This window comes from Ischnura elegans, chromosome 13 (genome assembly GCF_921293095.1).
Source record: "Ischnura elegans chromosome 13, ioIscEleg1.1, whole genome shotgun sequence".
Taxonomy (NCBI): Eukaryota; Metazoa; Arthropoda; class Insecta; order Odonata; family Coenagrionidae; genus Ischnura; species Ischnura elegans.
In genome coordinates, this window is record NC_060258.1 from 11,341,755 (window position 1) to 11,354,173 (window position 12,419).

General features: G+C 37.0%; 1 protein-coding gene across 1 annotated transcript in view; it reads right to left on the reverse strand.

Annotated features, from left to right (window-relative positions):
- Positions 1–12,419, reverse strand: part of LOC124170019 — a 65,198-nt gene that overhangs the window by 40,715 nt on the left and 12,064 nt on the right. The gene's annotated exons all lie outside the window — the stretch shown is intronic.

A 12,419-nucleotide genomic window follows, 5' to 3' on the forward strand; every position in this document is an offset into this window, starting at 1 on the left:
TAATGGATTTGAAAATGATGGATTTTCATCTAGAAATACATTGTCTTTATGGGAGAATGATGACCTTCCCTTATAAAACATTTTTTATCTCAAATTTGGCCGGAAATATATCGTTGAAAAACTAGCACAGCACAGAATAGACATCGATGCCCAATATATATTTTTTTTAGAAGGGGTTACCGATATGTTAGCGCCGGTATTTAAGTTCAAAGAAGACACTTCCGGTTTTCTGCAGAGTGAACTGCCATTATGCTGCGGAGGTAGTGGCAACATTGCAAAGTATACGGAGGTAAAATATGAAGAGCGATATTGCACCTGTCGGCTGCTGCGTAATTCCAGTTCGTTGGATTTTTCTGAGCAATTTTTTTTTACGAATTCATTAAACGAATATTCAGTTCATCTCGAAACGTTCTTTCAACCCTTTTTGTGCCAGCCTTTTTTACCTTGTATATGCGAAGAATGCCAGGGCTTATTTGATGAATTTGCACGATTTTACTTAAAAATTTATAAAAATTCTAATATGAATATTGAATGTGTTGGAGCTATTTTTTAAATTTAAACTTCTAATACTTACGTCATTGATTAAAAAGTTAACCTATGTTGTTATCTCTTCTGTGCAACTTGGGAAAAACATTTAATTTTTAAATTAATTTTAATACACCCGGCCGATAGATCGGCCCGTGGCATTCTTCGCACATACCCCTCGGGCCGATAGATCGGCCGGCTGGCACTATAAGGGTTAATGATGCACTGAAGCCAAAGACATTAATTATTCCGTAATTGTAAAATTTTTGATGATATGGAATGGCAAATCATACAGTAGCTGAAATATGTTATCTGGCTCATGAAAATAGTTTTTTTGGAATGCAAAAACAATGAAACGTACGCAAGCCTAGTAGAAAAAAGCTATGACATCCCTATTTCAGTAGATACGGTGTAGTATTCAATGAATGGACTACTTACCACCTTAAGTTATGAACTATATGGTAACAATGTATTGCAATTATTTTAACGTACTGGAAATCAATTCTACGGACGATTATCAAGGGCGAACTTCCATTTTGTTATAATTCTCATTCACTAGATGAGATTTACCTACAATTTGCTTCTTATCTCTGTCAGTAAACGCCCTCCTAAGTTCACGTTATGTCGCACACCCATGAATATCTAGGCCAATATTAAGAAATGCTTATCCCAACAATACCTTAGTGATACGTGTAAAACACTATTAAACTGACACATACATATTATTCAACAATTGATCCTTTACTATATAGTTATCTTTGAGGCTAAACATTAAAACTGAGCTATAATTGAGCATTACACCACCAATCACCCAAGAAATGTGGAGTACCAAATTTATATGAAAAATTATCAAGTACACTACGGCATGGGGCTATCTTAAAGGAAAAGTTATAGAAATTGCAACCTAATGAATATTTACTTTATACCATCTTACAATATATGTACTAATTACCTGAATTTGCTCCAAGGTCAAGACAGCAATATTGTACATTCAAATGTTGAAATACAGGATACAACTAACCATTTGGTGTTGTGACAGCAGGTTGAGCAACACGAACATTTTCAAAGGAATTTTCTCCAAAGGAATAAACCATAAAATATTCTCTTAAATTTTTATTCAGAACATTTTTTCATAATAGCTTGCCATTTATTTACAATCATGACACTTTTTGTGACTTTTTTTTAAGAATTAAATCTTTGACACCTTCCTCACCACTTGCCCTATAAACTTCTCTTAACCCTTTCACTCCCAAGCATTTTTCAATATGCATACCCAAAATTCCCAAGGGTTTTTTAATGAAATTATTAGTACTTTTCGTAAAAATTCTCATGGGTTTATTTTACATTATAAAGACATGGAAAAAATCACACATATGTAAAAATAAATGACGTTTTCAATAACGTTAATTATCATTATGTATAAATTTTAGTTTTGCAATAATAAATTTATAAAATTAATACTTTAAAATATTTTTACGAAAAACTTAACTTTATGGCTTATTCATTCATACTATTTTTTTCATTTTGCTATTATTGAAAATTGAGTTACATTAAAAATTTAGTTTTTGATAGATATATCTAATTTTTTATGCATAGACAAACAAAATTGTTGTCATAAAAATTTAATTGTTTAAATCTGTCACAATCACTTTTGAGCAGTGCCTAAGCCAGTCTTCTGTTAAAAAAACAATGTTATATATCTAGGCCTTAAATAATACAAATTATTGCTATTTTAAATTAAAGCTAAAGGAATTGTTTAAATGTTAACATTGCATTTATTTAAACAAATGAATGACTTACATACTAATGCAATTACAATGTTATTTCTATAAAAACGAAGGCAAACAAATTATGATGAAAATTGTTTCACGGAGGATTTTTCATTATTTGTTCAAGTTGTTAATGAAATAACTACATAGGTACACTTTTGATTAGTTTCACGTTTAAAATATCACATACGAATAAATTTTGCCTTTTGTTCACAATCAACTCTTTTAGCACTTATGCTTATGCAAACACTCCCCATGCAAACCCCTGTTGCATCTGACGCACACTGTTCTGGATCTTTTTCTTTGTTCCTTTGTGCTGCATACACAGCATCTGTATTCTTTTCTCCCACCCAGTTTCCTTATTCCCGGTGAAACACGACCCCTCACTTCGCACTCTTCCCTGAAATTCAACCACTCAGCTCCTAAGTTTTCAATTATACTAATTGTGTACATAAGTCTTGTCAGAGGTTTTCCAGGTTCTTTGAAATTTTCCTTATATATTATGTAGCTATTCAAAACCATCCTACCAATAATGTTGAACGCTACCTTCTTCCAATATTTTAATGTTTTCCTTTCATCTAAATATACATAGAGCATCATGTCTGAAGAGTCTACACCTCCCATATACTTGTTATATTCCAAAATTACTTCCGGTTTCACAGTTTTTTTCTCGCGGCCTTGTCTCAATTTTGTCACTTCACTATTCCTTGCAGTCGCCTTACTTGAAAGAAGGATCACAGGTCCTTTTTGAGAAATTTTTTCCCTAAATGCACTGGCTAGAATACAGCCGGAACGGCAAAACATTTTTTCTCCAACGGTGAACTTCTTTTTGAAAAACTCGGGCAGAAATTTTCGGTTTTTTCTAACAGTTCCTGTAATATATGTTCCCATTTGGTAAAGTTTGTTCACTAAGGGAACTGACATAAAAAAATTGTCCACAAAAACATGGTAGCCTTTGCATAAATAATTGTTCATCTGAAGGAGTTTCAGTACCACTGTATATCCCAGCCCATGTTCCTTCACCTCCATCCTTTCTTCATCATTTGATCTACCTTTGTAGGTAAAGAAACCTAAGCAATAGTTTGATACAGCATCACACAGCATCCAAAATTTGATTCCCCAGCGGTGATGGTGCTTATTTGGCAGGTACTGCAACAAACTTGTACGGTTTTTTGTCCCTACCAGACTTTCATCTACACTCAGAGTTTCGTGAGGGGTATAATGGTATCTAAATACATTATTTGCATGGTCAACAAGGGGTTGGTACCTGATGCAAGGGTCATATCTGGGATCGTTACGGGCCATACATTTTTTAGGGTCAACCAAATGAAAGAATCGCAAAATTTGCTGGAAGCGATTCCGCGGAAACATTTTTCCGAACCAAGGGGTACTCTGAGAAGGCAAAGTCGACCAATATGAAGCTATGGTGGGCTTCCGTATAATTCCCATGTTCAAAATACAGGCTAGGAATCCTTTCATTTCCGCAATTGTAACTGTTTCCCACTTCAGTGGTGGTGATGATCTTCCTGAATGAGAGGTAATGTTTTGTTTTGCATATCTATTTGTTTCAGTGACGAAGAGGTTCAAAAGAAGGTCCGTAAAAAAAAGTCTAAAATAAAGAATTGGTGGCGAGTTAGGTGGTGGGGCTTTCTTGGGTCCACTTACTTCTTGGAACTTGAACTTAGTGGGTATTTGTTCTTCATTAGCTTGTACTTCCCTCCATTCTCCGTTGTCACTGTCTTCGTCAGTGTCCAGCTCACCCGAAGACTGAAACGAATGCTGATCTCCATCACTATTATTCCCCGACTCACTGTCACTTTCGTTGTAGTCTGATTCACTTTGATTGGATGAACTGTCTAAAATTTCCAAAATATCCTTTTCCGTTACGCGTGATGGTCCAGCCATTATTGGTGATATTTGTTTTGGAAAAATATCACTCACACCACTAAAAAAAGGCACAAGACTTTTATACGTAGATGTCGCTGCAATGATGAACTTATCGCAAATTCAAGTGACTCAATGCACAGAAAACACAACGCGAAGAAAAGTATCCGACCTCTGATACGCGCGAGTTGATGCAAACTAAGCCGTCGGGACTCCGCATGCAAACCATTACATTTGTAACTCATGACGCATTCTCAGAAGTTGCCCACAAAGTAGGTGTCAGCAAAGCAGTGACACAATGAATCACTTATGTAGATAAGGAAGATTAGGATAAAAAACTGTGAAGCCATCACTTTCACGGCGACTATTCGGCAACGTTATCGGCCACGTGCTGAGGTTCGCTGAAAACATTTCATTCGCGTGCCACGCACGACAATCTTACACTTAGTGTACTCTTCCTGTAAACAAGAAGTATTGTTTCCTTGTGAATAAAATGTAATAATGTAAGTCAGATAAGACGATTCCTTTGAAATGTATGTCGATACCGAAAAAGGATTTGATTGTAATAAGGAGACGTCGAAATATAATTGCAGCGGGCGGGAGATTAGAGGTTAGATAAAATGTTACGTCGTGGAAAGAATGGAGTCATACGCACCAATGTATTACATGAATAAAGACGAACGTGATGTAGTGAAGTGAATAACAATAAATCAAGCGTAAAAGCGTGCCTAAGCTTGTTGAGAGCATCATATAATCAGCCGTGACGGCAATTTACGAGAGGAAAAAAAGGAGTTCAATAAGCTGTCAGTTTACATAAAAGTTACAGAAAAAGAACATTTAAATTAAATATTTATTAAAATTTATCCTCAATATAACTTATAAACGATAATTAGCAACAATGACGTACAAATTTTCTAATTTCACTTTGTTATAAAGTGGCGTAAGAATTTCGGCAAAATGAGTCAGATTTTACAAAGAGTTAAAGAAATAGCGTCCATTAAAATATTAAAAGTATAAATTAAATTATATAAAAAATACCTAAGGATAGCTAAATATGTATACTTTCATTATAGAAATCAATTAAATAATAATACATCATAGTTTATGTGAAATATTGCTCTAAGCAAGCAGCCGATTAATCGGCCGCTTGGGCGTATTGGGTAGGAAGGCCGCGGCCGATATATCGGCCGCTTGGGAGTGAAAGGGTTAAGCACCCAAAGTTGAGTCCTACATCTGCAATCCTTCCAATCATATATTGGGATATCCCCATATCCTGGAGCACAGACAAACTGACCAATAAAGAATTGAATGAAGCCCTTCAGCCCCTCAACAGCACTGTGGTGCCTAAGCTTCTTTCCTCCACGCCACATTTCCCCATCCCTCACACTTAGCCGGGCAGTCAATTCACTCACTTGCTCAGGAATAGGCCCTGAAGGTTTAATATATACAGAGAATTCTGATTCTCCCACAGCACCAACCTGAATAATTTCTGATGAATTACTCGGGTCTGCGGTTTCCACATCAAATATTATAAGAGAATATTCGCTGGTGACCAGAACAAGCACTTGAGGTGACATGAGAGTGGCATCACCATCCAATCCCATCCCACTCCGATATGTCTCCCCTTCCCGACTCTTCACCATTGCTCCCTTCTTTAGACTTTTGAAAAGTCTCCTTCACTTGAAGCCCAAACTCTTCCTCTTCTCCATGACACCCATTCGCTTTCCAGCCAGCCACTGCCTGTGCTTGTTTGTGTAGGACCCTGGAGATAACATCAGGGACTTCTTCACATCTGCCACATACCCGACACAAACATTCTTATGGCAAACTGCTGCTGCGACTCTGTAATCATTAGATTCGGAAGAGCCATAATGCCTGGATTTAGGGGCTTTGCTGGCTACAATAGCATTGAAGCTTTCATTGCCTTGTGTAGAGCCACAAGGAGCCAAACTATTGGCAATTTTTCCAAATTTCTCAAAAACTTTGTTGAGGCTTGCACGCAAAGTTTCACCCTCCAAACCTAATCCCCTGGGAAGTCCTCGATGGTAATATGCTACTGGGTCTTTAACAAAGCCACACCACAACCCCCATGAGAGTCAAAGGAGTGAGGGATAACATTCAAAGTAGCTTTCCTGAGGCTTTCTGGATTTCCCTTATTTTGTTGTAGCGCATAACCAAAGCACCTCTGCAAACACTTTATAACAGTTGGAGTCAACTGCTTGTGTGACATCCTCAAACCATACAATGCATTCCCCAAATTCTTTTTCGCATGGTTGATATCGGACACCTTTTCCACATTTCCTACATCCCTCCTAATTTTGGCTGTGGTGGAAGAATCTTCATCGCAGGCAATGGTTCCCACCTTTACTTGAGCTGCCTTCAGAGGAGTGCTGGTGGTCAAAAGCTCTACTGCCAAATCCGCCTCCACTGCCTTAGCACTGCCAGACCAATTCCTGCGACAGTCGTGGTCGACATTAGAGTATGAGCAAGCCTTGCAAGCTGCATTCCAAAAGATAGAACATTTTTTGAATGGATGCCAATGAGACATCCATGTCCAGGGAGGCTGGAATTACTTCTCCCACTTCCTCTCTTTTGCCATCCCATATCATAGGACGCAGCTATCGAGGTTTCAAGGACAGGGGATACCACATTACTTGCTCCTCTGTAAAAAAAAAGAAAGGCTTAATAGTAATGAATGCAATAATAATGATAATACTTGCCAGGCAATTTGCGCCAACAAATATAGGACAAGTCAAGGTATTGAACATGCTACGTACATCTTTTAAATAACTGATAGCATTCAATAGTTGTAATGGCAGTCGGTAATTTAATATACAATCCAATGCCAAGGCCAAAGGGCTATTAAGAGTCAATGCCGTTAGGTCATGGTTCATGTGCATATAATATGTAAAATGCCACATTTAAGATATATGCATGGAGTATTGTGAGGATTTTTGGTAATGTAAACTGATGTCTACAAGGATTGCAAAAATAAAAAAAATTCTGACCAGAGCAACTTAGAAGTTAGCTAGGATACACGAATATCCTATTTTCTATTGTGCTGCATATCCCCATGCTGTAACCCAAAAACTTCATAAAAGTTGCTTTCATACGGCTGTCCTCTAATATTATATTTAGGTCTCCATCAAAGGCGTTTCCAGGTTTTATTTTCAATTTAATGTCAGAGAGTTGATTGATGACAACTAAGAAATGTTATAAATCAACACTTGTGCCTCAGTAATTAATAATTTAGCATTTGGTGATGAAATAAAAAAATTGGTGTCATCAGCGTAAGTGACATTGTAAATATTACTGTTCCCAATCCACAATAAACCATACATGAAACTCATTAACAGCCTGGCCACATATCCTTATGTCACTTCAGATAAGATTGGTAAGGAATCTGATTCCCCAATTAACACAAGGTTATAACAACAATTCTAACCAAATGCAATGTCTTCAAAATGAAATATTCAATGGCAGTTATTTTTTTACTCCAAAAAATAGTCATTGTGAGAAGTACTTTACTTAATTTCTTATAATATTAAGTGCTTCTAATGAAGTTAGAAGTTTCACACCTATACCTCACCTTATCATAGACCTATTTATGCCATTCATATTCAAGGTTTAGATGGAAGAGGGGACTAGCCTCAACCTCACCTGAATAAATGCATCTATTATTATTATTATTATGGTTACATCTTATTGGTACAATGCACAGTGAAAGAAGTTTGTGTGTAGTGTGCAAAATGTTTATCCACTGCTTAACTCTCAGCAAATTTACCACACTTTCGGCAATGTTTTACGATATAGAACAAGAATGGAGACCAATACTAGTAAAAATGATTTTTCGTTTATACTTACTCTCCCTCGATTGATGTTTCGTCACCAACAAGAGGTAACGCCAGTTCGTTTGATTCCAGAGATTCTAGAACAATAAGAAAAGCTTATTAAAACATTGAATGAAATAAATACCCAAAGAAATGGGCATTCAAATAATCATATCAAAGAATACCTTGAGTTATAGATGCCTCCAATGTTTTTTCAATTGTAGATGATAGTATGCAGCTCTTGTTCGCAACATCTTCAATAGCAGGCCCAACTATCCTTTCACTTCTTTTTAACAGCGACTCGGTTACGGCAGGCACATTAACCTCTTCAGTGGTACGCCCGGAAAAGTTCCGGGCCTTGCCCCACTGCCCAAAACGTTCTACCCCGGAAGATTTCCGTGGTGAACTTAAAATCTAGTTCGTTCACTCCCGAAACCTTTCCGGGGCAATGGTACTATTATGCTAGTAGTTTATATGTTGCCCATTAGATGTCTCACTCTTATTAGGAAGCTTATACCACCTAGCGGTGTTTTTGGGTATTGTTTAGTGATATGTATAGTATGGTGTGCACTGTGCAGTGTAACCCTGAACGATGGCAAAAAGCAAAGAAAAGAAACTTCGCCTTGATGAAATTTGTTCTTTCTTAGAAAGAGAAGATGACTCAGAAAGTGAATATAGCCCATCTGAAAGTCAATCTGACCTAGAGTGTAGTAGCAGCGATGATTACGAGTCATATGAGGAACTATCTGACGCGGAGAGTCCAGACATTTTGCCGCAAAATGTTTCCCCAGGTAAACAAGAACGTAATTTCCAGTGGACTCAATATGACATTGACCAAGCAGAAGATGGGTATGGGAAACCAATATTTGCTGGTGTTGCAGGTGTGTGTGTTCCACTTAGTTCAGATGTTTCTCCTCTGCAATGCTTCGAACTTTTCTTCACTGATGAGTTCGTGCACCATGTTGTCGTCGAGACAAATAGATATGCCAATAAGTGCCGCGAGGATGCTCTAAATTCAGGCGTTGGATCCAATGCGAGGATAAGGTTGTGGAATGATACATGTGAGAATGAAATTAGACTTTTTATTGCATTGATTTTGGCAATGGGTATTATTAGCAAGCCCGAATTGAAGCTATATTGGACCAGAGACTACATACTTCAGACTCCTATTTTTTACGAAACGTTTTCTCTGAAAAGGTTTCAGTTGATTCTGCGTTACCTGCACTTTGTCAATGATGAAGATACGGGCATCACTGATCGCCTCAGGAAAATTAGGCCACTGCTGGAAATGCTTCGATTATCTTTTAGAAAAACCTATTTGCCGGAACAAAATATTTCGGTAGATGAAAGCCTTATGCTATTCAAAGGAAGGTCACTGATGAAACAATATATTCCTCTAAAGAGATCAAGGTTTGGTATAAAAATATTTTTCATTTGTGAATCTCAATCAGGATATGCCTGGGACTTTTTCATTTACACTGGTCAAGGGGAGGAAAGGCGGGGTGATGAAAGTGCTTCGCGGAAACTAATAAGCCATGCTTCTGTTACTAAACTTGTGATGTGTCCCCAACTTATTGCGAAAGGATATGTTATATTCATGGACTGGTGGTTCTCAAGTCCAAATCTATTCCAAGAGCTGCAATCTCATGGTTTCGGAGCCTGTGGAACAGTTGACTTGCGAAGAAAGGAAATGCCGAAAGAACTGCAGACAGCAAAATTGAAGAAAGGTGACGTACTATGTTACACATCAGGAGTTTATTCTGCAATAAAATGGCGTGACAAAAAAGATGTGACAATGTTATCCTCGTATCACAGGGGAAAAATATGTGAGACAGGAAAAGTAGACAGGAAAACCAAAGAAGCAGTGAAGAAACCAGACGCCGTGATAGAGTATAATGCTAATATGGGAGGAGTGGATCGATTGGACCAAAAAATAAAACCGTACGAGTGCCTCAGAAAAAGTCTCCGATGGTACAGGAAGCTATTCTTTCATTTGATGGACATTAGCATTGTAAATGCTCATTTGTGCATGGAAAAAGTGGCAGAGAAAAATGCACTCTCCTACAGTTTAGGCATAAAGTCATTCATGGACTTCTAGAGAAGTATGCCATGGAAAGAAAAGTGGCCAAAGGAGGAAGACCCTCGAAAACTGACCCACCTGTTCGTCTTACTGAAAGACATTTCCCAACGCATATACCAGCCACAGAAAAGAAGAAGTTTCCCAGTAGAGTATGCCGAGTTTGTCCCGGAAGGAAAGAAACTAGGTGGGAATGCAAACAGTGCGGGAATATTCCATTGCATCCCGAACACTGCTTTGAAATGTATCACACAAAAAGAAAGTATTAGATTTTGTTTGAAATAGCAATAACATTATTTGTTTAAATTGGGTATGCTTATATTAATTTACATCATGGGGCACAGTATGATCATACTTTAAATACCTGTAATGTGCTTAATACTATATTAAATATATTTTTGTAAGACGTATTTACTTTTTCAATCCATTTTTAAGCTAAACATTATAAAAACCCGCCCTGGGGGTACAACTTGGGGAAAATTTAAACACCACTGAAGGGGTTAAGGCAGGTAAGGAAGGCGTTGGCATGAGTAGGGCCAATGCAAGCGTCAAGCATACCTGATTATTAACAGCATATTAAAACAAAAGGATTAGTTAAAATCATAGAAATTGTCTATTTTATACAGCTTAAGGAAACAATAAAGCACCTTCATAGTCAAAATATTTCATTATCTTACCTAAAGCAGCCTTTATATTGATGCTATAGGACATGTGATTAGTCTCTGGATTGGTAGTACTTTTTGAGGTACAAACAGATTTATCAATATCACATTGCCTGCAACTGATTGGCCATTTGCTGGCAAGACCAATTACACTCTCCGACAATATATCCAGGAGTGATAAAACATTATCACAGCCCGAGCAAATCAGTTGCTGCGCGAGGAACATCACATCAACAATTCTGCTTCCTAACTATGATGTTGTTGACACCGGAAACTTCTGACTTCTCCCGCGCCGAGCAAATCTTCAGGTTTTCAAATCGTTTGGCTTTCTTTGCTTTAGCAAATCTGCCCTTGTAACGAGCTTGGAGATTATCCATTGCGTAGAATGGATTCTATCGTTGACAAAATGATGATGGCAAAGATGAGCGATAGTGAAAAATGTGAAGGGATGTATGGATGAGTGAGATCACGAACAAATGGTTGAAAGGAAGGGTGAAAAAATAAAAATGATGGACGCAATAACTTATGCATAAAGAAACGCTCTTGAAAACCTCAACACACGAAGATGATATACACCACGTTTAATCAAGCTTAGCAAGATACCACAGGGCACGTTGCTATGTCACAGTCAACTGTTTACCAATTTCAATGTTGCCAAACATTTATGCCTTAAATTTTCATCGCATTATATCGCTAAATTAAACCTTATATTCACATTTTGAGATATTTTTCACCAGAAAATATTTTTTCTTTATCATCAATTCATTAATTATTCTTGAATTAAAATGCTTAAGTAATAACTGCTGCTGCTGAGGTCAATATAACCTTTAGTTTACATTATGAGTGTTTAAGTTTCTTTTTGCAAGTTTACAACGATATCTTACCATAATTTCTTTTTAATAGTACTAAATAATTATAAAAAAGCATTTTAAACCAGAATCAACGCATTAAAACATAAAATTTTTATCATATGAAAAGAGTACTTCGAAGCGCAGGTTCCTCCTTAAGAGGGAGAAAAATGAACTGTTTCCGTGAAAGGCAACAACCGATACCCTTTTTCCCTTTCCAACTTCGCCGAGGTGAGTCGCACAGTAGGGGGAGTTTTCACACCACAAGGCTCTTTTAGCCATTTTTATTACTGCGTCCGTCTGATGTGATATTCATTTGTAGCGTTTAGTTTCTTTCTTGAACTTAAAAAAAGGAAGAGATTTTAAAGTTGATTAAATGAAGTGAGAAGTATAGAGTTTTTTTAGATCTACAAAACTTAAGTTTAGTTCTTTAGTTAGTTCGCTTTGTCTACTTGAATTCCAAGAAGATTCAAGATCCAAAAAAATCGTTGATATAATTTATAATAAAAATTCCAAAGTCTCCATAATCTGGCAATTTTGGTAGGAAAGTACTTGCCCAATCATACAAGTGTGTAGCAAAAGGCAATTTTCTGCAGGCAGTAATACTGAAACATGACGACGTCAAAACCTGCTGACTGAGCATGTAGAATAATTGGTTTTTCTGCTTGAGAATTTGAAAGGGCCAAATATTAGGTAGATGATTCATATATGTAGTATGTAATCTTTATAACAGCTATGAAAATTTATGTACTCAGGGCTCTCCCTTGTAATTTGGATACATATATATGGTCGACATAATAAAAATAATAATAAATCTTTATTCA